Here is a 23,654-nt window from a genome sequence, read left to right on the forward strand (position 1 = left end):
GGGTCGGCTCAGCCTGAAGCCGGGCAGAGGTGGGGTGTGCGGGGGTCTCCTGGGCTGATGTCCTCGGGCAGCCATGGGTGGCCTTCAGCCCTGGTCGCCAGACCCATAGGTCTGATGGTCTGATGCTGAGGTCTCATGGCCCAGACCCGGGGGTGCTGGGTGTGTCCTCGGGGCCCCCAAGGGAAGCGTGCACGTCTGCGGGGTCAGGCCCAGTGCCCACCTCGCTCACACAGCCTCACCCTGGTCCGCGCTTCTTTCCTTGGGCCCCTGGCTGGTATCCATGTCTTCCCTGGCTCTCCAGGGCCCGAGGTCCCTGCCCGTTCTCCTCAGGCTTTCGAGCCCCCTGAGTGTTGGCTGGGCTGCCCGCCTGGCCCTCCATACAGGATTCGTGGACCTCCCGCATCTGTCCTGTGGCGATGGCCCAGGCTTCTGCTAGTCAACCATCCTCATGAGTTGTCCATTCACAGCGTGTAACCCAGTGCTCAACCTCACAGACATCAGCTGGTCCAGCGGATGGAAGGATGGGCGGATGGACAGACAGACAGGTAGATAGGCCAATGGGAGTTAGGGTGTGTGGATACGTGGGATGATAGAACAGGAGGACCTGCTGTGTGGATAACGCATAGGTGGATGGACGGACTGACGGACGGACGGATGGATGGACGGCTAACAGGAGGGAGGGAGCGTATTTGTAGGAACTGTATCGAATTGTGGGCTTCCCCTGTGGCCTAGCTGGTAAAGAATCCGCCTGCAATGCGGGAGACCTGGGTTCGATCCCTGGGTTGGGAAGATCCCCCGGAGGAGGGAACGGCTACCCACTCCGGTATTCTGGCCTGGAGAATCCCGTGGACTGTATTATATGTTTTTTTTTTTTTTTTTTTGTATTATATGTTTATAGTCCATGGAGCCGCGCAGAGTCAGGCACGACTGAGCGGCTTTCACTCTCCGGGGCCGTAGCATCACCTCCTCGCCTTCCGTCTGGTGGCTCTGGTCTTCCCTCAGCGTCCGCCCTGCCGTGTTCAGTGCTGGGGGCGCGGGGTGGGTTCCGCAGGCCCCCCTTCCCGCTCAGGGCCCTGGAGTCGCCCACCTGCATGGCACCCGGCTCCCTGCCCCGTGCACAGGGGCCCAGCGCCCCTCCCTGTAGGTGTGAAACCTGGTGGTCTCGGCCCCGTGGGCTCCCGTATGTGATCAGAGTCAGACACGGGACCTGCCTTCCGGGGCAGCGAGGATGCGGGGGCTCCTGCTCCCCGCCCCTCGGTACAGTCCCTGGCAAATGCTGGCCCTTCTTCCTTCTCCTCAAAGAGACAGAGCAGGAGTCTGAGCAGGAGTCCAGTCAGGAAGCCCAACTGCCCGGGGCTCCCACGAGAGCCCACGGGGGTCCCTGCGGTGGAGCAGCCCTCACGTGTAACGAGCGAGGAAGCAATGACACGCGCTGCAGTGCAGATGAACCGTGAAGACGTGATGCTGCTGAGAGAAGGCGCCCAGAGACCCCCTTCTGTGTGATTTCATGGGTGTGAGATGTTTCAGGATGAGCACGTCCATGGAGACGGGAAGCACATAGCTTAGTGATTGCCAGGGCTTCCCTCGTAGCTCAGTCGAGGACTAAAGAATCCTCCTGCAGTGCGGGAAACCCAGGTTCCATCCCTGGGTCGGGAAGATCCCCTGGAGAAGGAAATGGCCACCTGCTCCAGTATTCTTGCCTGGAGAATCCCATGGACAGAGGGGCCTGGTGGGCCACAATGCATGGGGTCGCAAAGAGTCAGACACGACTGAGCAACTAAACCAACCCCCCAGAGGCTGGGGGAGGGGCAGTGGGCCTGACGGCTCATGGCTGGGGGTTTATTCTGGGGGCAGTGAGAACGTTCTGGAAGCAGCCGGAGGGGTGGGGTCACGGCACTGTGGGTGACGTAAATGCCACTAATTACAAAGGGGGACTTTTACATTGCATGAATTTCACCTTAGTTTTTTTTTATTTTACTTATTTACTTTTGGCTCTGCCGGGTCTTCGTTGCTCTAGGCTCTTCTCCTGGTGCGGGGAGCGGGGGCTGCCCCTGGCTGCCATGGGCGGGCTTCTCCTCGCGGCGGCGTCTCTTACTGTGGCGCACCGGCTCCAGGGCGCTGGGGCTCAGTACTCGTGTGGACGGGCTGAGCTCTCCGAGGCATGTGGCATCTTCCGGGATCAGGGTTTGAACCCGTGTCCCCTGCAGTGGCAGGCGGATCTTAACCACTGGACCACCAGGGGAGTCCCTCAATTTTTCCTAAGGTCTGCATACTAAAAATAAAAAATAAGAGGAACAGGGAGGGGCCGGGTGGCTGTTGCAGAGAATCCCAGGGGTGGGCAGGGGTGGGGGGCTGGACCCCCAGGGTCCCGGGCCTCACGTGGAGCCGGCAGGAGGCTTGACCAGCCCCACCTGTCTGTTTCTTTCCCTCCCTCAGCCTCAGGGGAGACATGAGCTATGGGGGACCAGGGTTCTTCCCTCAAGGTCTCCGCCAGGCAGCCCACCTGTGGGGTCTGCTCTCCCGGCCACGCTGAGCCACCAGCGGCCCCCCCACTGAGAGGCGTTTGGTGGTCCCACGGCTCAGCCCTGGCTTTGGCGGCTGGAGAGACGAGCAGGTGGTCGGGGCTGTGACACGGGCCAGACACCACCCAACCTGGGGGCCACGGATGCCCCCTCGTACCCCTGACGGAACCACCAGATCCGGGGGTGTTGAAAGCTCACTTTTTTTTTTTAAGCCCAAGAGGCGTGTGCCAATTGCTCATGTCAACTGCAGTTTCTTTCTTTTTCTTCGTCGTCTGTTTCTCCGGTGAAAGGGCTTCGGCACAAAGAGTGTGTGCCCACCACTGGGACCCTCAGAGGGCCTGTCCACGGGCTGGCCCTTTAATGAGGGGCCCGCCAGGGCAGGCAGTCGGCCTGTGCTCACAGCAGCCTGGCATCTGTTCCGTTCTGTTCTGTGCTTCTCAGGGAAGCAGTTGCCCAAACACCATGTCATTCCACGGGGGGTCGTGGTGGCTCCAAGTACAGGTCAGCACGCAAAGCTGTGCCCGAGCCAGAGAATTCCCAGAGACCTTGTGAGGACGTGACTAAGCCGGGGTCCTGGGGGCTGAACTGCGTCCTCCAGAAGGATGTGCAGTCCTGACCCGCCCCCCCAGCCCCTCAGACGGGACTGTATTTGGAAAGAGGGTTTGTAAAGGAGTCATTATGCTGAAGCTGAAGCTCCAATCCTTTGGCCACCTGATGCAACGAGCTGACTCATTGGAAAAGACCCTGATGCTGGGAAAGATTGGAGGGAGGAGAAGGGGGCGACAGAGGGCGAGATGGGTGGATGGCATCACCGACCCGATGGACGTGAGTTTGAGTAAGCTCCGGGAGTTGGTGATGGACAGGGAGGCCTGGCGTGCTGCGGTCCATGGGGTCACAGAGATCAGACACGACTCAGTTACTGGACAACACGCATGCTTCCACCACTTGGCTGTTGTGAAAATGCTGCCGTGGACGTGGGTGTGAAGATGCCTGTCCCGCCTCTCTTTCACGTCTTTGGGGGACAGACCCTGGCTTGTAATCGCTGGGGCGGATGGTCATTCTGTGTTTCATGTTTCATTTATTTGGCCACGCCGGGTCTTAACTGTGGCAGGCGGACTCTTGGTCACAGCGTGTGGGCTCTAGTTCCCTGACCGGGATGGAACCTGGGCCCCCTGCGCTGGGAGCGCAGAGTCCTAGTCACTGGGCTGCCAGGGGAGGCCCATGTTTCACTTTGTTTTTTTACCCTTTTGTTTTCTTTTTTTTTAAGATATTTATTTATTGGCTGAGCTGAGTCTTCGCTGCTGTGTGCGGGCTCTCTCTAGTTGGGGTGTGCGGGCTTCTCATCACAGTGGCTTCTCCTGTTGCAGCTCACGGGCTCCGGGGGAACCAGGGCCTCCAGGGAAGCCCCTGGGTTTCACTTTCGAAGGCGCCTTCAACCAGCTTTCCACGGCAGCTGCCCACTGGCCATGCCCATCGCGCGCTCCCTGTTCAGCGTGGGAGGTGGACTGTGCGGGCTGAGGGTTGTTAGGCTGCGCCTGCCTCCTGGCAGGGGGACTCCGCACCTCTTCTTGGATGGGACCCCACTTTAGAATCCGATGAGGACAGGGGGCCCTTGTCCTTGGAAAATGCACACAGGCCCCCAGTGTTGCCCACGGCCTCAAAGCGGGTCGGAAAAGACACCCTTTGGGGGAGGGGGTCCCAGCAAGATGAGCGGAGTGCAGGCTGGGCAGGGGCCCCACCCAGGGGGGAACCCTTGTGCAGTGAACAACCTGTGCGGTCGTCCAGGGCGGCCCTGCCTGCCAACACCCAGAAGGGTGTTCACCCGCTACGGACAGGAGATGTTCCTGAGAGCAGCGCCCAGGTGGAAACACGTGTTTGGCCAACACAGCCTCTCACCGCCAGGCAGGACCTCCTCCCGCCCAGGTGCCGTGAGCTGCAGGGAGGAGGCCCAGGAGGGGAGGTGCGTGGAGCCCCGCGCCAGCCTCTGCCTTGGGCACACAAGCTCAGGACCCAGAGCAGGGCAGCCCGGGGCTGCAAGACGGGGACGAGACACCCAGGTGGACCGCAGGGCCAAGGAGCCTCTCGGGTCAGTGTGGCGCCAGCCAGCCAGCGAGCGAGAGTGGACGAGTTGCTCTCAGCCCCCGTGTGAGGTCCCCAGGGCCCCACCTCTGCCGAGCTCCCGCCCGGTCACACCACCCAGGTGTCCTGACCCTGACAGGGGGGACCAGCATGAAGCAGTGTCCACCACCCCTCAGGTGGGACCCTGGCCTGCCCGGGTCCCCACCCTCCCACCGAGTCAGGGGAAGGGGCATCCATTCATGGAAATCAGCCACGGGTCACCCCATTCCCCTCCCTGCCCCAGGCTCGGGAGGCACGTGTGTGCCTTTTGGTCCTCGGGGACCCCGTGAAGTCACCCACGGTCGGCCCATTTTAGAGATGACACCATGCCCCAAAGGGCGGCTCCCAGTGACCAGTGGAGGGGCACAGAGCCGAGACCTGGCTCCTAGACCTCAGATCATGCCTTTCCCTAAAAAAAAAAAAGTATTTATATATATATATATATACATTTTTTTTTTTTAACTGTGGCAGATACAGGTAACGTGAAGCTTACCATCTTCATCACTTTTAAGCGCCTGGTTGAGTGGCATTAGGTGCAGTCTTTCGCGCGGTTGTGCGCCCATCACCCCGTCCATCCCTGGAACACTCCATCTCCCCACACTGAAGCCCTGCCCCCACCAGACACTCACCTTCCCTCCCTCCTTCAGCCCCGTCCCTGTCCCCCGCCCCATGAATGTCGACTCCAGATCCTCCTGTAAGAGGATCACCCAGTGGCTGTCTTCTGGCGTCTGGCTTCTTTCCCCGAGCATAATGTCCTTGAGGTTCGTCCACGTTGCCGCAGGTGTCAGAATTTCCTTCCTTTTTAAGGCTGAGTGACATTCCCTTGTATGGAGGGACCACCCTTTCTCCCTTCATCCATCCACACACACTTGGGCATTTTACACGATGTAGCTGTTGGGAGTCACGACGCCACGAATGTTGGCACACAGGTGTCTGTTCAAGTCCCTGCTTTGGGGCACATACCCAGAAGAGGGGTTCCTGGATTGTACGGATATTCTGTGCATTTTTGAACAACCTCCACCCTGTTCTCCACTACCCCATCCTGCGTCCCCACCAAGCTCTTTCCTTTTGGCATGCAGTCCGCCGTGTTCCATGGACGTCTCCCTGAGACCAGGCGATGGGTGAGACAGTGGCAGAAGGTTAGGTGTGCTGGGTCCCGAACGTGTCTCTCTAGCCCCAAACCTGGAATTGTGTGCATGAACTTAACCCGCTCTGGTTATCCCGGGAGGTTCCAGTGACAGAGACTGGGTCTCCAGCGTGTCCCTGAGGTTCTGAGTCCCCCGTTTTGCTGATGAGAAAGCTGAGCTCCCATCCGGGAGTCTGGTGCCCTCGGGCGCCTGGCCTGGCCCTGGGGACGGCGTGGTGCAGCCAGCGCCCCGTGAGCCAGCAGAGGAGCAGCCGCTGGCCCAGGAGCTGGCTCAGCGGGACAGGTGGGCACGGCCCAGCCCGCGGGCCCGCCGGGTGTCTCCAGGCTCCCTCCTCCGCCACCTCGTGTCTGAAGTCACGGGCGATGGGGACGCAGGAGGCCGCGAGGCTGGCACAGAGGCCCCTGCATGATCAGCACCCCCGTAGGGGCTCCACCAGCAGCGCCCCTTCTTTCAGGCCCAAGTCAACCGTAATTACGCATGTCGGTGCTGCAGGCAACGCAGCTGGAGGGCCTTTTTCAGCAACTGCCCTTCTGCATTAAGGGCAAAATGATTCTTTAAACACACCATGTACATCAGCCACATTAGGATTCCCTCACCTGAGTCAGGCCCACATGAGCCCACACCCTCCCTGGGGCCCTCAGAGGCTGTTCCAGGCCAGGTGGGGTCTCCCCCCGAGGAACAGGCCTGGGTCAGCCCCTGGCCGTCCCCAGTGGGGGTCACCAGAGTCTCGATTGGGCTTCCTCTTTGGGAGGCTCAAGGCGAGGGGTCCTGGGAGGGTGGGGGAGCCCAGACGGAGGATGGGCCAGAGCAGCGTCCCTCCCCTGGGGCAGCTGAGACCCTGGGGCATCTGGCCTGCAGCCAAGGAGTCCAGGTTGTTGGCACATCACAGTGGGGGGGTGGGCAGGGCTGCAGGGAGGGGCTCACAGGGAAGGAGCCTCTGGGGGGCAAGAAGGGGGCAGGGGCAAGGCGGTGGGACGCACGGGTGAGATGGCTCAGGCCCCACTGAGGTTGTTCTGGAAGCAGGGGTTCCCTCCTGCTTTATAGGAGGGGAGGGGGGACACAGCCCCGCCCTCTCCCCACCCCCACCCCAGGAGGGGAGGTCCTCAAATTCAGGAGTGCAGCTGGCTCCTCGCCCCTGGGGTATCAACCTGTCTGTCCCACGAGGAAAGAGATTCCTCCTCCTCGCGACCCCGGGCCAGCATGCCCCACCGAGGGCGTAGATGCCCATTCCCTAACCCCCTGGAGTCAGACAGGGACGGGGACCCTTCAGCCCAAGAGCGGGGGCTCGGGGGTCAAGGGGAGATGCCCGTCAGCCGGCTGCCCCCAGGCCACGGAGATGGGCGGGGGCTCATCCGAGGGGACGAGAGCAGAGCCTCTGTCCCGCCCTGGCCCCTGTGCCTCCACCGTCACCCCCAAGCCCTTTGTTTCTCCCAAGGCCGCTTCCTCTCGCTGCTGTCGTGGTGTGACCAACACTCTGGACAGAAAGTGGGGAAACAGGAAGAAACGGCCTCCTCCCAGCGCGCCCCGGGCTGCCGACCTGGGGCTCACGGAGGGGAGGGAGGTGCTGGGTGCTGCCATGGCCTCGGGCAGGCCGCTGCCTTTGCCGTTAGCCCGTCTGCAGTGTTTGGGCTGGCTCAGGAGGAGTCCGATGGAAGCGGTCCCTCCCCCGCCCCCGCCACGTGAGTCTCAGCAAGTGGCACCAGCACTGTGCCCTCAGGCCCGTGAGGCCCACGAGCCAACAGGTGTTTTTCAAAAGAAGTCCCATGCAGGGTGGGGCGTCAGGTGGCTCCAGGGTCCCCAAGCTCTGTGCCTGCAGGACACTCCTCAGAGCGTCCCCTTTGCTTGGACACTCAGCGTCACTGGGCCCCTGGATGGTGGCTGAGTGGCCTGCCCTGCAGCCTGGGACCTGCTGTGGACCGTCCACGCTCTCACCCTGGGCCCCACTCGGCCGCAGCCTCACAGAGGGCTTTGTAGGCGGGTGGGGAACACATGCTCCAGCGTGGCACACGCTGCCTCCAGACTCCAGAAGGGCTGCCAGGCCTCCTGCGTGTTCGTGTGCATTCACCTGAGCCCGTGCAGTGGAGTCCTACCACCTACCCAACCACAGCGCCTCCAGGGCATCTCCGAGCACTTTTGGGGGTTCACCTCCCCACTTGCATTTGCGGATAAGGCATCAGAAGTGCCTGCTGCTTCCAGCTTATCAGACATGCTCCCCACGATTTCATCGCACAAGACCATCGAGGTGCTGTGTGGAGAGCTGGGCTGGTCGGCTCTCTGTAGCCGTGGTGGGCAGAGTCAGACCCGGCGTGGCCCTGAGGCCAGGCCGTGCGGGGGTGGGGCTGTGGGCTGCTGGCCTACTGCCCACAGGGTTCAGTGATGTAACCGCGGCGGGTCCTCCACACTGGGACACCCCACTTGCCCACTCAGCGTGAGGACCTGGAGTTGTCCTTCACCTGCTGAGGTGCGGGCCCCACCCCCTGCTGCCCAGTGAGCTGTGAGTCCCAGCAGGGGACACGCCCTCCACGGGCGCACACAGCCGCATGCCAGCCCGAGTGGACACGGACACACGTCCACGGCCCCACCACGTGCCTCGATGGGTGGGAAGGAAGGTGGGAAGGAAGCCGCCGGCTCTCAGCCCGTGCTGGACGCTGGGCCCTCTGGCTCACCGGGACAAGGAAGCCGCCTGCTCCCAGCCTGGGGTCTCACCTGCAGCATCTTTACAGGGGGTGGGGACGGGGCTGTGGGGCTGGATCAGGCCCCCAGTAGAAGCCACTGGACCATGGCAACCCGGGCTGCTGAGAGGGGTGCTGGGGGGCCGAGGCACCCTTTCGTCTCCCAGAGCGGTCCCAGGAGGGGTAACGCAGAGTCACCCTGGACGAGGGACGGTGCCTCTCTCCCTCCTGTCTCCTGGTCCGACCGCGGTACAGCTGAGGGAACAAACGTGCTCCCGGAGGCCAAGGGGAGCTCAGGGCATCCTTGAAGGAGCACAGCGGGAGTCCAGGCGGCCTGCGTCTGAGCCCAAGCAGGGCCCTGCCTGGAGCTGGGGGAGGGGCCCGGGTCTAGAGGGATCCCCTTCTAATCAGGAGACAAGCCTGGGGTTTGAATAAACTGTGGTGGGAGACAAGTGAGGACGTGATCATGCCCCAACTCCTGCATGGGCTCGCACCCCCCGCCAAGACCCGCAGGACGTGGTCTGCAGCGTCTCTCGAGGGGTGGGCAACAGCCCCACTCAGTCGGGGGTCTGCCCGCCGGCGCCTTCTGAGTCATGTCTCACGTGCGTCTTCGCCACGGCAGGGCTTCCGGGGGCCTGAGTGGTGCGGCCCAGCGGAGAGCCGCACCTGGCGGCCTTCTCCCGGGGGAGGGGGGCAGCAGGCGGCATAAGCACTGAGGGCGCGGGGGCAAGAAGCCCGCAGCAGCACGGTTTGGGAGCCTGAGGGCACGGGGACTCAGAGACCCCAGAGTGCGGGATCCTGGGCCGCGGCTGGAGAGCACGCTGAGACAGACCGCCCCGGGGAGCCCCGCAGGCCGAGGCCCGGCAGCACCCGGGTCCCCTGGAGACGGGGGGGACCCAGGGTCCAGGCAGATGGAGGAACCGGCAAGGACCGCGGGGGCCGTCAGGGAGCCGAGCATCTCCACATGCGGCCGGGCACCCCTGGACCCCGCCGGTCCCTCCATCTGCCTGGACCCTGGGTCCCCCCGCCTCCAGGGGACACAGGTGCTGCACACGGCCGAGCACTGCCTCTGGGGGCGCGTGGTCACGTGGAAGAGAGAGGGCGAGAGACGGGTGACCAGAAGGTGGGGAGTGGACACACAGGTGTACACGCACACGCCCACACGTGTGCGCACACCCTCGTACACACGCGTGTGGGGCACACGTAGATAGGCTCACACTGGTATGTGCTTGTTCTTTTTAACAGAAGGACGGTCCTCACGCAGAAATGTTGTGGGGTTTTTTTTTTTTTTGCATGTGCTGGTTAAAAAAGAACCACATTTATTTTACAGGGTAGTAGTCTCTTAAAGTATTATACAGGAATGTTTTTTAATTTAGTGTTTCCTCGGGGTAGAGCAGAGGAAGAGAGAGAAAAGACTGTTCTGAGGACAAATTGCTGTAGATTAGATTATGAAATTGGGTGAATACTTCACAATTAAGTTGGCATTTTGAAAACCAAAGTAGTATAAATGAACATAACCACAAATGAAACTAATGGCATTAGCAGGGAAATTATTTCAAGTATCAGTTTGTATACCACTGCACAATGAAAAGAAATCTTATTCTTCAGTAATTTTATTGTTAGTAACAATACTGATAAAGTTCGCCTGAAACTGTAATGAGAGATGACAGGTGATAGATAAATGCCAGGTAGGTAGAGGAATGGATGGACAGACAGACAGATTCATAGATCCGAGGGCAAGAAAGTAAGTCATTACCTTGCTGTTGTTCAGTCGCTCAGCCACGTCCGACTCTTTGCGACCCCATGGACTGCAGCACACCAGGCTTCCCTGTCCTTAACTGTCCCCTGGAGCTTGCTCAAACTCATGTCCATCAAGTCGGTGATGCCACCTAACCATCCCATCCTCTGTCGTCCCCTTCTCCTCCTGCCTTCAGTCTTTCCCAGCATCAGGGTCTTTTCCGGTGAGTCGGCTCTTCACATCAGGTGGCCAAAGTATTGGAACTTCAGTCATTAGGAACCCAGATTCTTTTAGCAAAGATAAAGAGAGACAAATATAAAATCAAAGAAGGAAAACCCCGCTTCTCTAAAGCTCAGCTGAAATGATCTGTAAACTCACAGGGAGCCTTGAACACGTGTCTCATCAGCAGCCAGGGGCAGTGCTAAATATGCTCAGGGTCACATGGATCGGGTGCAGGAGTGACCTAGACACTCCTCCCGAGCTCAGGTGGGACAGAGGCGCCTAAGAGGGAGAGACGCCCAGAGCTTCCTGCGGGGCCAGAAAGGAGGGCAGCGGGGAAACCAAAGGCCTCGCGGATACAGCAGCTCCCGCCGGCCCGAGCTGGGACGATCTGAGCCACCACACGGAGGGCTGCCGGATCTTGATGATGGAAATGAACAACTGAGGAATACGTAAGGAGAAGCGACAAGTTCCCGGCAGAAGAATTCCCGAAGTGTATGTGGATGGTCTGCGCTCGAAGAGCTGGGCCTTCAGGGCCCACCCTTAGGGGGCGGCTGTGTGTAGTGACCTCCTTCCAAAGAGGACAGCGTGGTGAGCTCCCCTCGTCCCGATGCACGGGGCAGCAGCGCCCGCAGCCGCCAGATGCCCTGAGGGTGTGGAGGAGAGGCACGTCCTCCCCAGACCCCCTGCCCTCCTCGCTGGGGAGAAACCCACCTGAAGGCTGCTCAAAACCGTCCAGGTCATCAGAAGCAAGGCAGGTCTGAGCTGTCACAGCCCAGAGGAGCCTAAACGCCACGTGTTGCCCTGGGTGGGACCCTGGGGCAGGAAAGGGACACTGGGTAACAATTAAGGAAATCTGAATTGAATGTGGGCTTTAGTTAACAACAGTGCATCAGTATTGGTCCACTGATTGTGACAGAGGGGCCGTCTTCATGTAACGTGTTTATAACAGGGGAGACGGGGTCAGAGGCAAGGGATTCCCTGCCCTATCGCCGGGATTTTTCTCTAAATCTAAAACCATTCTAAAATCAAAAGTGTGTTTAAATACAAAGCATAGTAACTGCAGTGGCTTCAGACGGGTCAAATATGTTTTTTTTTAAGCATCCCTGAATTCATGACGACTCTTCTAGAGACTGGGCCGCCTTCTCTTTCATTTTGGCCGGAGCATAGTTCATCTACAGCACTGGGTTAGTGTCACGTGTTACTGTGAAGTGGTTCAGTTGTGCAAACACACACATCCTTTCTATTTTAGGTTCTTTCCCCACGTCAGTTATCACAGAATATTGAGTGGAGTTCTCAGTGCTAGACGGGGGGTCCTTGTAGGGTATCTGTCTCACGTGTAGGTGTGAGTGAGTGTGTGTGTCTGTGAGTGTGTGTGTGTGACCACAAGCTTCTGATTTACCCCCCCAACCCCATGTTTCCCCTTTGGTAACCATGAAGTTTGCTTTCGATATCTGCATGTCTGTTTCTGTTTTTGCAGATGACGAGTTCATGTGTTTCATTTCTTTAATTGGATTGCACACAGGAGTGGTATCACTTGATGTTTGACTTTGTCTGACTTACGTGATTCACTTAGTATGACAGTCTCTCGGTCCATCCGTGTTGTTGCAGATGGCATCATTTCGCTCTTTCGTGGCTGAATGATATTCCGTTGTGTATGTACCACATCTGCTTCACCCACCCCTCTCTCTCTCGGTGGACACGCGGGCTGCTTCCGTGCCCTGGCTGCCGTGAATAGCGCTGCGGTGGGCACTGGCTGAATGTGTCTCTTTGGATTGCGGTTTTCTCCAGGTATATACCCTGGAGCGAGACAGCAGGACCAGGTGACAGCTCTGTTTTTTCAGTTTTTTTAAGGACTCTTCATCCTGTTCTCCACAGTGGTTGTACCAGTTTGCATTCAAGAATGGGTCACTTGAAGGAACAAGTTCATTACTCTGAGAACCGGCAACCAGAAAGGAAGGATGAAGCATGCATCTTGCCCTTCTTAAAGAAATGGTCCCTATGGAGATTCTTTCGTTATTAAATAACTGCTCTGCTAACCGTGGTAGACCAGAAAGGATACAAATTAGGAAAACTTCATTAATAGTAACTTTTAGGTTAATGGAATAATAGTTAAGTATTTCTAATTAAGCTGCATAATGTTACCACTGAATTTCTGGAGAAAGCCAAAGGACTAAGAAATCAAGACTTTTTGCAAGATGGAACTATTTTTCTACTTGGTTTCCAGGGTGAGAGTGGCTTATAAAGAAATTTGCAGATTTTAAGCAAGTAATTTCAAAATCTTTTATTGGCATAAAAATGAGAATGTTGTAAATAAATTGGCACCAAATACTTCATTTAAATGCATATTACAGTACTGGGGTCAAAAAAACTATCCCTCTTTGCTGTTTTTCCCCCTTCTGCCCACTTTCCTGGGTGTTGGGGGTGCTCGCTGACAACAGTCACAAATCCAGCGACCTAGGAGAAAAATTGTTAGTTAATACAGGATGAGACTTAACTTTCAAGGACTGAGTTTTAAAACCATTTAGCTCTCCTCCCTTAGCTAAGGCTACTGATAATCCTCAGCTGGATTTCTGGTGGCACAGGCACTAACTTCCCTTAAGGTCATCAGTGTCATAAATGCCCTGTGAAATGCACAGGGGGAGGGAAGGGGTCATGGAAGAGCTAAATAAAGACAGGCCCCTTGAAAAAATTATAATCCTTTCTGAAATTCAAATACTACAAGTTCAATCATACAAATCCTTATATAAAACCTATGAGCTGACTTTGGCTTATTTTTAGGTGTCTCAGCATCCCCTCAAGTCCTGATGTACTATGCTCACATAGCACTTTAAAATGTATTAAGTATTTGATAGCATTATGATAAACTAAACCACATACTTGACCTGAATACTATAGAATTCTAAATAATTATTTAAGTTGCTTACATCTCAATGATTCCCAGGAAACCTAGGCATATATTTCATAAAGTATCAGACAGTGTTAACTATGCAAATCAGTTCTGAAATTACATAATTATGTGGATAATGTTTTAGTCAAATTACTGTGGTTTATTCTTTGATTCTGTGATCATTCTGAAGTTATCTGGAATTGTTATGTTGCCTCAATTTACAAAAATCTGGTTTAATATGTATAAAGGCATATAAGTCATTTTGTTAAATTTCTAAATGACATATAAAAATAAAATCAAGGCTTTGAAACAAAAAAAAAAAAAAAAAAAAGAAATGGTCCCTCAGGGCAGTCAAACAGTTGAGAAGGGGAAGTTTCTCTTTACAGATTGTCCCAAATGTTACATGGAGAAGGAACACCCTAAGTAGAACATCACCATTTTACAGCCCCCGGGCAGTAAATGATCCAGGCAGTGACCATTGGCGGCTGCTAAAAATGTTACTGACGAACCTGCGGGGCGTGGATCAGGCTGACTGTGCCCAAACCGACCCATAAGTCTTCACATCCCAGAAAGCCTCGAGCAGACCCTCGGAGGCTCCGATGGGGGCACACAGCCCCAGCTGTGACGTCCGCCTGGCCCAAGGCAGACCTGAAGGCTCGCTCCAGCCTCCAGCCCGCGAAGGGTGGGCAAGCAGAAGACGGAGGCACACGGTCAGCAAAGCCAAGAGCGGGTGACGGCGTCCCTGCTCCAGCAGGTGGACCGGGAGGGAGTGACAGAGGAATGGGGGGCGCCGCGGAGTGGAAAAGACTTAGGGGAGTGACAGAGGAGCGGGGGAGGCCGCGGAGTGGAAAAGACTTAGGAGCCACGCCAGCCGACGCAGCGTGCGGCTCGTGTTCACTCCTGGTCCCAGTGAAGCGGCCGTCGTCCGGGGACACTTACGAGACAGCTGGGAAGACCGCCAGCCGTGACGGGTGCTTCCTGACCCCGGGAGTGAGGGCTGCCTTTTAGGTGTGATAGTAGTGTTGTGAATGCGCTTTTAAGTGTGAGACTTTGTCTTTTCACACAGAGCTGCCTGGACTGCTTTCAGGCAGGGTGAGAGGAGGCTGGGGCTTGCGCCAGGAGGACCGTGAGGGTGAGGGGGCGGCTTGGAGGACAGTCCCCCTGATTACGCTGCCACTGGCTGGATGAGGCCTTGGTGATGCAGAAGAACAGTCTCTCTGCTCTTGGTTACTCGTAGGACGACATCCCGTAATAGAAAATGTAGAAATGAGCTTCCTTTTTAATTAATAGGCTATTTCTCTGAGCAATTTTTTTTTAATTATTGGAGTATGGTTGGTTTACAATGTTGTATTAGTTCCAGGTGTACGGCAAAAGAGTCAGTTACGCGTATACACGCATCCATGCTTTCTAAGATTCTTTTCCCACACAGGCTATTACAGAGTGTTGAGTAGAGTTCCCTCTGCTGTAGCGTAGGTCCTTGTTAGTGATCTGTCTGACACATGGGTTTCCCTGGGGGCCCAGACAGTAAAGAATCCGCCTGCAATGCGGGAGACCTGGGTTCGATCCACGGGTTGGGAAGATCCCCTGGAGGAAGGCGTGGCAACCCACTCCAGAATAGTAGTGGGTATTTGCCAATCACCATCTCCCAATGTATTCCCCACCTTCACCCCCTGGTAAGCATGTTTGTTTTCCACATCTGTGACTCTGCTCCTCTTTTAAGCAGGTTCTGAATTTATAGGGACAAACTGAGCAAAAAGTACAGAGTTCCTTCATCCCCTCTCACTCCACCCTACCTACCCATTTCTGTATTTTTAACATCTTGCTCCAATGTGGTACCTTTGTTATAGTTAATGAGCCAACACTGATACAATATTGAAACATTATTATTAACTAAAGTTTACATTCAGTTCAGTTGCTCAGTCATGTCGGACTCTTTGTGACCCCATGAATCACAGCACGCCAGGCCTCCCTGTCCATCACCAACTCCTGGAGCTTGCTCAAACTCATGTCTATCGAGTCAGTGATGCCATCCAACCATCTCATCCTCTGTCGTCCCCTTCTCCTCCTGCCCCCAGTCCCTCCCAGGATCAGGGTCTTTTCCAATGAGTCAGCTCTTCGCATGATGTGGCCAAAGTACTGGAGTTTCAGCTTCAGCATCAGTCCTTTCAATGAACACCCAGGACTGATCTCCTCTAGGATGGACTGGTTGGATCTCCTTGCAGTCCAAGGGACTCTCAAGAGTCTTCTCCAACACCACAGTTCCAAAGCATCGATTCTTCGGCGCTCAGCCTTCCTCACGTTAGCATCCCCTCTTCGCCGTGTGCAGGCTCTGGATTTGGACAGATGTCACCACTGCGGTCCTGTGCAGAGTGACTGTCATGGCTCTGAAAACCCCCTGTGCTCCCCCTGTTTATCCCTCCCTCCTCCCAGCCACTGGCAACCACTGATCTTTTTATGGTCTTCACAGTTTTGCTGTTTCCAGCATGTGGTGTAGTGGGCATCTTATAGTATGTAGCCTTTACAGACTGGCTTCCCTTCACTCAGCAAGGTTCACTAAAGGTTCCTCCATGTCTCTCAGGGCTTGAGAGCCCGTTTCTTTTTATCACGATAACAGTCCATTGTCTGGAGGCACCAGTTTATTTATCCACTCACCTACTGAAAGACTTCTTGGTTGTGTGTAAGTTTTGGCGACTATGAATAAAGCTGCCGTAAGTGTCCACGTCCAGGGTCTTGTGTCGGCAGGAATTTCAGCTTATTTGAGTGAATGGTCACCAAGGAGCCTGACTGCTGGGTCCTATGGTAATAGTATGTTTAGTTTTGTAAACCACTGCCGGACTGTCTACCAAATGGCTGTACCTTTTAGCACTTAGACCAGCCATGAGCGTTCCTGTTGCTTCACATCCTTGCCAGTATTTGGTGGTGTCAGTGTTCTGGACTTTGGCCATTCAAGTAGGTATATACTGGTATCTCATTGTTGTTTTAATTTGCATTTCCCTAATGACATATGATTGGAGAAGGAAATGGCAGCCCACTCGAGTGTTCTTGCCTGGAGAATCCCATGGACTGAGAAACCTGGTGGGCTACAGTCCATGGAGTCACAAGGAGTCAGATATGACTGAGGAACTAGGCAATGACATATGATGTTGATTATCTGTGTGTCTTCTTTGGGGAAATGTCCAGCTCTTTCCCCTGATTTTCACTTGGGTTATTTAAGAGTTCTTTGTGTATTTTAGATGCCAGTCCTTTATCTGATGTGTGTTTTGCAAAACTTCCCTCCCCATTTGTGGTCTGCCTTCTCCTCCTCTTCACAGTGTATTTTGCAGTTTTCACTTTAATGGGGTCTTGTTTATCAGTTCTTCCTTTCACGGGTAGTGCTTGTGGTGTCTTATCTAAGAAGTCATTGCTAAATTCAAGATCACCTAGAATTTCTTTTACATTATTTTCTAGAAGTTTTATAATTTTTGTGTTTTATGTTTAGGTCTGTGTCACAGTTGAGGTTAGTTTTTGTGAAAGGTGTAAGGTCTGTGTCTAGATTTTTTTTTTCTTTTTTTGCATGTGGGTGTCCCATTGTTCCAGCACCATTGTTGAAAAGACGATCTTTTGTCCACCGAGTTGCCTTTGCTCCTTTGTCAGAGATCACTTACTGCACTTGTGTGGGTCTATTTCTGGGCTCTCTGTTCTGTTCCGTGGATCTCTTTGTCTGTTCTTTGACCAGTACATGATTGGTGAAGTTTTATAGTAAGACTTGAAGTCAGGCAGTGTCAGGCACCTGACTTTGTACTTCTTCAATACCGCATTAGCTATTTTGGGTCTTTTGCCTTTCCATGTAAAGTTTAGGATCAGCTTGTCAGTATTCACAAAATAACCAACTAGGATAGAAGTCAGGTCTTTGGCGGTGGGGTGGGGGGGCCTTAAATATGCACTTCCTGTCAAGGAGCACCAGATGTTGGTGAAATGTGAAAGACAATTAATATGAGAGGCAAAGCCCAAAACAAATACATCGTGAAGGGAAGAAAAAGAGAAAGCAGATTATGCAGGGAGAATAAGATCATGAAAAGACATTATTAATACGATCAGTGAGATAAAAGATATTGCATCTTTTTAAGAACAAAATGCTCTTTTATAAAGTAACAGAGAACAAAGGAGCTCTTGAAATTAAAAAATATTATAGCAGATATGAACATCTGGATAGATTGAAAAATAAATTGAAAAAGAATCTTCCAGAAAGAGAAAGATGTGGAAAGTTGGAAAGATAATTTAGAAGGTCCAGTGTGTGCTGAAATAAAGCTACCTCAGTGCTCACTTCGGCAGCACATATACTAAAATAGAGGTACCTCAAAGAGAAAATGAAAGAAATGTTCGGGAAATAATTGAAGGAAACGTTCTAGAATGGAGGGGTGCAAGTTCCTGACGGAAAGGGATTCGTGAGTCCCCAGTATGAGAGATGAAAACGGACACACACCAAGGCACATCAACAAATTCCAGGAAACCTGGGCCAAGAAAATGTCTTCCAAGCTTCTCTATCTTGGGGTGTCGGGGGCAGTCTTTTTAGATGTTTTTGTCTGTTTCATCAATTTGAGAAAAGGGTATTAAAGTTTCCTGCTGTGTTTGAAGAGCTGCCTGTTTCTTTAATTCTGTCAAATGGGGCCTCATTATACTAGGTGCATAAACGTTTGTGACCGCTACGTCCTCCTCGTGAATGACCTCTTGTATCATTATGAAATAGCCCCTCTTTATTTCTGGAAATGCTTTTTCCCTTAAGTCTGTGTTTTCCCCAGCTTTGTTGATATACAAATTACATAGCATAAAATTTCAGCCTCTGGAATCACACAGCCCAGTGGGTTTCGGCACATTCAGAGTTGTGCAGCCGTCATCACCAGCCTGATTTGGGAAGGCTGTGTCACTCCAAAGAGGATGCTCCTGCCCACCGAGCGGCTCGTTCCTCCAGCCCACTTGGCTAGTGTGAACAAAGCTGTTGGGAACTTTTGTGTGCAGGTGTTTGTCTGATCGTGTTTTCAGTTCTCCTGGGCATGTATGAGGCCAGGAGTTTCTGGATCGTATCATAAGCTCTATGTTTAACTTTCTGAGGAATTGCCAAAACACTTTTCAAAGTGGGTGAAGTCTACTTGGTGAGATATTAATATAGCCACTCCATCTATGGGAATTCTTTTCCGTTTATTTCCTTTCCATCTGTGTTGAGTGCGCCAACAGCATACTTATGCCCTTCTTTTTCATGTTTTTTTTTTAAACGATATCTGCTTTTTACCTGGAGTTTTATTGCATAAATTTCCGTTGCTGTTCCGCATAGGCGTCCCAGCTTGCCGTCTGTTTCTCTTCAGCTCTCTTCTCCCTTTTCCGCTTTATTTTGGATTATTTGACTCCTTTTAAAACTCCATTTATCTGCTTTTAGCTCTGTTTCTTTCCATTCTCTTGAGTGGTGGCTCTAAGGTTATAGTATACATGATTACCTTTCTCCATCCGCTCAGAATTCATACTGCACACGTCACATAAAGCATAAAAACTTCACAACCGTAGAGATGTATCCGCCTCAGTCCTCCAACAACTGCCCCACATACTTCTACCCACATTAGAAACCCCACAGAACAGTATCATTTCTGCCTAAAACAGTCGTATCTGTTTAATAAGGATAAAATAATCTTCCATATTTTGCCCGGGTATTTATCATTTCTGATATCTTCACGCCTTCTAAAGATTCATCGTCATTTTCCTCCAGCTTAGAGAACTTGCTTAGCTTTGTTTGTAGTGCAAGCCTGCTGGCAACAACTTCTCTTGGTTATGGTTTATTTACAAAGGTCTTTATTTTGCCCCCATTCTTTATATTTTCAAGTGGTTACAGAATTCTAGGTTGACAGTTATTTTTTCGCAGGTTTAAAACGTTGTCCCAGGCTCTTCTTGTCTCTGTAGTTTCCGATGTGAGGTCCACATAGTTCCCGTGTGAGTAACGTGTCCTCCTCTGCCTGCTTTAATAAGATTTCGGGTTATCTTTGGCTTTCAGCAGATTGACTATAACGTGCCTTGGCCTGACTTTTCTTTGTATTTGTCCTGTTTGGGAATCACTGGGCTTCTCGAATCTGTGCATTAATGTCCTTCACCCGGTTGGGTAACGTTTCAGCCATTGTTTTTTCTCTTTCTCCCTCTTCTAGGACTCTCGACTTTGTCCCCTCTGGGCCTCTAATTTTCATCATCTTTTCCTTCTGATGTTGTCCACAAGTCCTTAACACTGTGTTCACTTTTGAAACTCTCCTCTCTCTTCACGTTGGATAAATTCTATCTCCGTACTGAGGTTCCCTCTTTTCTCTGGCATGTCCGTTCTGCTGGTAAGCCCATTCGGTGCGATTCTGCAGATTCCCTGGTGGCTCAGATGGTAAAGAATATCCCTGCAATCTGGGAGACCTGGGTTCAACTCCTGGGTCAGGAAGATCCCCTCGAGAAGGACATGGCAACCCACTCTGGTATTCTTGCCTGGAAAATTCCATGGGTGGAGGAGTCTGGCAGGCTACGGTCCAGGGAGTCATAAAAAGTCGGACATGACTGAGCGACTTCACTTTTCACTTTAGTGTGTTTTTAAATTTCAGATACTGTGGTTTTTTCAGCTCTAACATTTCTTTTTTCTTTGGTGAAATTTCCTAGTTTTCATGCATTAAGAGTGTATTTTCCTTTAGCTGAGTATTGTTATAATAGCTGCTTTAAAATCCCTGTCTGATAAATCCAACACCATTGCCATCTAAGTCTGTATTATATCCCGTATATAATATTATATCCTGTATTATGGCAACTCTGGATTTTGCTACATTTCTCACATGAGGGCTGATGTTTTAGTTTTTGTTGATAATTACCTTGGTTAGATTCAAGTTGCAAACTGACTCGGCTACGGTGGCAGCAGCTCAAATACCATTCAGGTGTTTTAGCCTCATCTGCAAGGCCCTCTGCACACACAGTTCAGATGTCAACCGGAGCCTTGGGAGAAGCTTACACAGAGAACATGGAACCACCTCTTCTCTGGCTCTCTTCTCTCTGGGACTCTCCCCTCACTTTAACAGCCATGGACATGAAGGGCTGCGTCCTCTGATTTCTCAAACCAGAGAGGCTGCCGTTCCTCACAGAGCATCAGGTGACTTACACCACACCTCCTCCATGGTCCAAAGCTTGCAACTTTCTGCTTCCACTCAAAACCTGCCCACCTGTGTTCATGCTCCAGGGCTTTCAGGGAACTGTCTCTGTTGGTTTGGGTTTGAGGATGAGGGGACTGTATTCTGTCCAGACTTTATGAGCTTACTTTTACCGCATCCTCCAACCTCAAATTTCATACCCCAGGCAAACTACTGTCTAACTGTACAGTTAAAGCCATTTTCAAATAGACAGTGTCTCAAAAAAAAAATCATCTCCCAAACTAGTTTTATTTCACACATACTAGAGAATGTCCTCTAACCAAAAAATGAGGTTCTGAATCAAATACATATACATACATGGGGTCCAGGATTCAGAAGGTCCAAGACAGGACAGAATCGGGAATCCTGAGGGTGACAGATGGGGGCCCAGGCCAAGTGCACACGGAAGCCACACTGTTAAAGAAGTCTGCGGGAGTGGTTTCCTCAAGGCGGCAGACTTCACACCCGATGTCCAGGGTCCTGAAAAGAGATTTACGTAATTAAGGGAGTGTTTGGATGTGAATTACTGTCAAGCACACAGAAAATTAAACCAGTATAAAGACACCAGAAAATCATCTCACTCCAGGGAATACAAAATGCACTGGAAAAGACGAAGCGATCGCAGCATGCTGTAAGTTCACCTGTGAACAGACCACACGTTGTCCTTCAGCCCCTAACTTGTGTCCGACGCTTTTGCGACCGTGCAGACCATAGCCTGCCAGGTTCCTCTGTTCATGGGGTTTCCCCAGGCAAGTGTACTGCAGTGGAGTTGCCATTTCCTCCTCCAGGGGACCTTCCCAGCCCAGAGATCGAACCTTCATCTCCTACATTGGCAAGCAGGTTACTTTACCACTGAGCCACCTGGGAAGCTAATTAATAGTCATGATGTAAACGCTTCATGTTGATTGGTTAAAACTACCGTGTAACCATCACCAGAGGGCAGAAGTCCTGGGGAAGTGGGGGGATGAAGAATTCTCCGCGGAGGGTGACTTTGACCTCCCAGAGGACAAGGCGTTCTTGGCTGTCACAGCTGGTGGAGTTGGGGGCAGGGGGCGGAATTGCTGGATCTCGTGGACGCGATGCAAGGAGGCCGCTAAATACCCTTCGGTGCCCACCTGGACAAAGAATGAATTGGTCCACAATTGCAGTAGTGCCACAGCTGAGAGAGAAGAGCTAAATCATCGTTTTCAGTGGCGGCGTGTCAGCAGATGATATTGAAAGCATCAAGGAGGAGCAGTGTAAGCCTGGTCAGAGCTGCAGCGATGGACGCAGAATTGGCTCAAGGCTTTGGTGAGAGGTGGGGCGGGGTGGTGGGGTCCTGTTGGCTTTGTAACAAAAGCCTTACAGAAGTCTGCCTCTAAACCATGTACACGTACAAGCTGGACACTTAAGTGGAGGAAGAGTTACTTAGAAAGATGCACACGTGTGGAAAGGCAGGCAGAGTTTCCTGAACCCGGGTGGTGGCCAGGCTGGTGGCGCTGCCTCTGCCAAGATGTGACTCCGTCAATCGCACCGTCTTGTATGTGAGAACTACGTATGAAGAGAATGGTATGCTTCTTACCAGTTAGCGAGATCCGTGATTTGTGAGTAGCTTCTCTCTGCTCCAAGGCTGGAGGATCTGGTGTAGCCTGTGAATGTGGCGCCAGAATTGCAAGCTTGGTGGTGTTTTATTTCTTGTTAACATTTTCGAGGGTCAGTGCAGTTCAGGATGGGCTTCGCTGGTGGCTCAAGTGGCGAGGAATCTGCCTGCAATGCACGAGACCCAGGTCCGATCCCTGGGCTGGGATGCCAGCCCGGACAACTGAGGAAACAGCAAGCACTTAACCCACTCATCCTGTCCCCACACGAGCAGTTTGCGGCTCTGAGGATGGTGGCTGGCTCTGAAGTCCCGTTCTGGCTGAATTGAAGCTTCAGCTTGTTTGAGGCTGGGAAACCGAAGCCCTCCTGCCCCTCCGCAGTGGGAGGCTGGAGCGGCCTGTTCCCTTCCTGCCTGATGGTCCCGGGCTTGCCGATTCCAGGCTGAGCTGTTGGCGCCAGTGCCTCTGTGCCTGCTCAGAGGAGGGCTGTGTGCTTGCGTCACGGCACAGCCTCCTGGCCCTGTGTGCTGTTGGTGTTAGCGCGCTCAGCTGAACACCCGCCGCCGACCCACAGAGGCCCCCACCCCGCCCACAGCTCTGACCTCGGTGCGTTTCTGGCTGTTCCGGCCAGACTCTATCCAGAGCTTACTGCCTCGCAAACCCGGGTGAGAGCTTAAGTTGGGTGGGGTTGCGGAGAGACGGAAGGGGAGAGGAAAGTGTGAGGGGTCACAGCCAGGGTGGGTTCTGCGGTGGGGGCTGCGAGAAGCCGGTCCTCCCGTCGCACTACCCTTGGCAGGTCCTCAAGGCCCACCCCACGGCTGCCCTGACTCGGCACGGACAGCAGGCGGTGGTCCCGCCCCTGGCCCACCCGCCGCACACAGCGCCTCCGGCCGGCAGCTCCCAGCCCCGCGCTTCCCGCATCCTCACAGAACCTCGTGCGGGGGCCCCAGACCTGACCCTGGTCTCCCCGCCGCTCCCGCCTCCCTTGGGGGCCCTGCTGCCCACGTGGCCAGCCCAGGCTCTGCCCTCTCTGCGTCCGCTCTTGGCCCCACCCCACCGCCCATCCGGAGCAGCGGGTCCTCCTGGAACGTGGATCAACCACCTCACTCTCACGCCCGAAGCCTGATGTTCTCAGCCGGCTCTCCAGTCCCCACTGGGTGGGCCTTGGGCCGCTCAGAACCTCGGCGTTCCCTCTGCCCACTCCCCGCCTGGTTCGCCCAGCTCTGTGCCCCCGCTGTCTCGCCAGCCTGCACTAGGCCGCTGTCCACAACCTTCCCTACGCTGCCCCCCATGATGCCTTCGCCCAGGAGCATGACCCCTCTTGCCCAGCCCTCTTCCCCAGGTGGCACTCCATGTAGCTGAGAGGACTCTGTTCGCTGGCTCACGTGCTGTTCAACTCCCCCGTTAAAATGTAAGCCCCCAGCAGGTGGGGACGGACCGTCCGCCCGGACCTCCCCATCCCTCCTTCCTGGGTTTAGTGGCCGTCAGAGCAAGAGTGAGGGTTGGAATGAATCTGGAGCCTGTGGGGGAGACGCAGAGGGGACAGGGCTGAGCGGGATTCTGGGCCTGTGTCCCAGCGTCTGCAGTCCCGCTGAGGCGGG

At 53.7% G+C, this 23,654-nt stretch overlaps 1 protein-coding gene and 1 long non-coding RNA gene across 4 annotated transcripts in view; one reads left to right on the plus strand and one right to left on the minus strand.

Annotated features, from left to right (window-relative positions):
- SHANK2 (SH3 and multiple ankyrin repeat domains 2) overlaps positions 1-23,654 on the plus strand; it is a 554,292-nt gene that overhangs the window by 501,540 nt on the left and 29,098 nt on the right. The gene's annotated exons all lie outside the window — the stretch shown is intronic.
- LOC122708051 overlaps positions 10,352-23,654 on the minus strand; it is a 45,188-nt gene continuing 31,885 nt past the window's right edge. Inside the window, exons 2-3 of the long non-coding RNA XR_006344992.1 lie at positions 20,795-20,956; positions 10,352-10,485 (exon numbers count right to left, since the gene is read on the minus strand). This is a non-coding gene — a long non-coding RNA (uncharacterized LOC122708051). The remainder of the gene's footprint in view (positions 10,486-20,794; positions 20,957-23,654) is intronic.

Source organism: Cervus elaphus, chromosome 2 (genome assembly GCF_910594005.1).
Source record: "Cervus elaphus chromosome 2, mCerEla1.1, whole genome shotgun sequence".
NCBI lineage: Eukaryota > Metazoa > Chordata > Mammalia > Artiodactyla > Cervidae > Cervus > Cervus elaphus.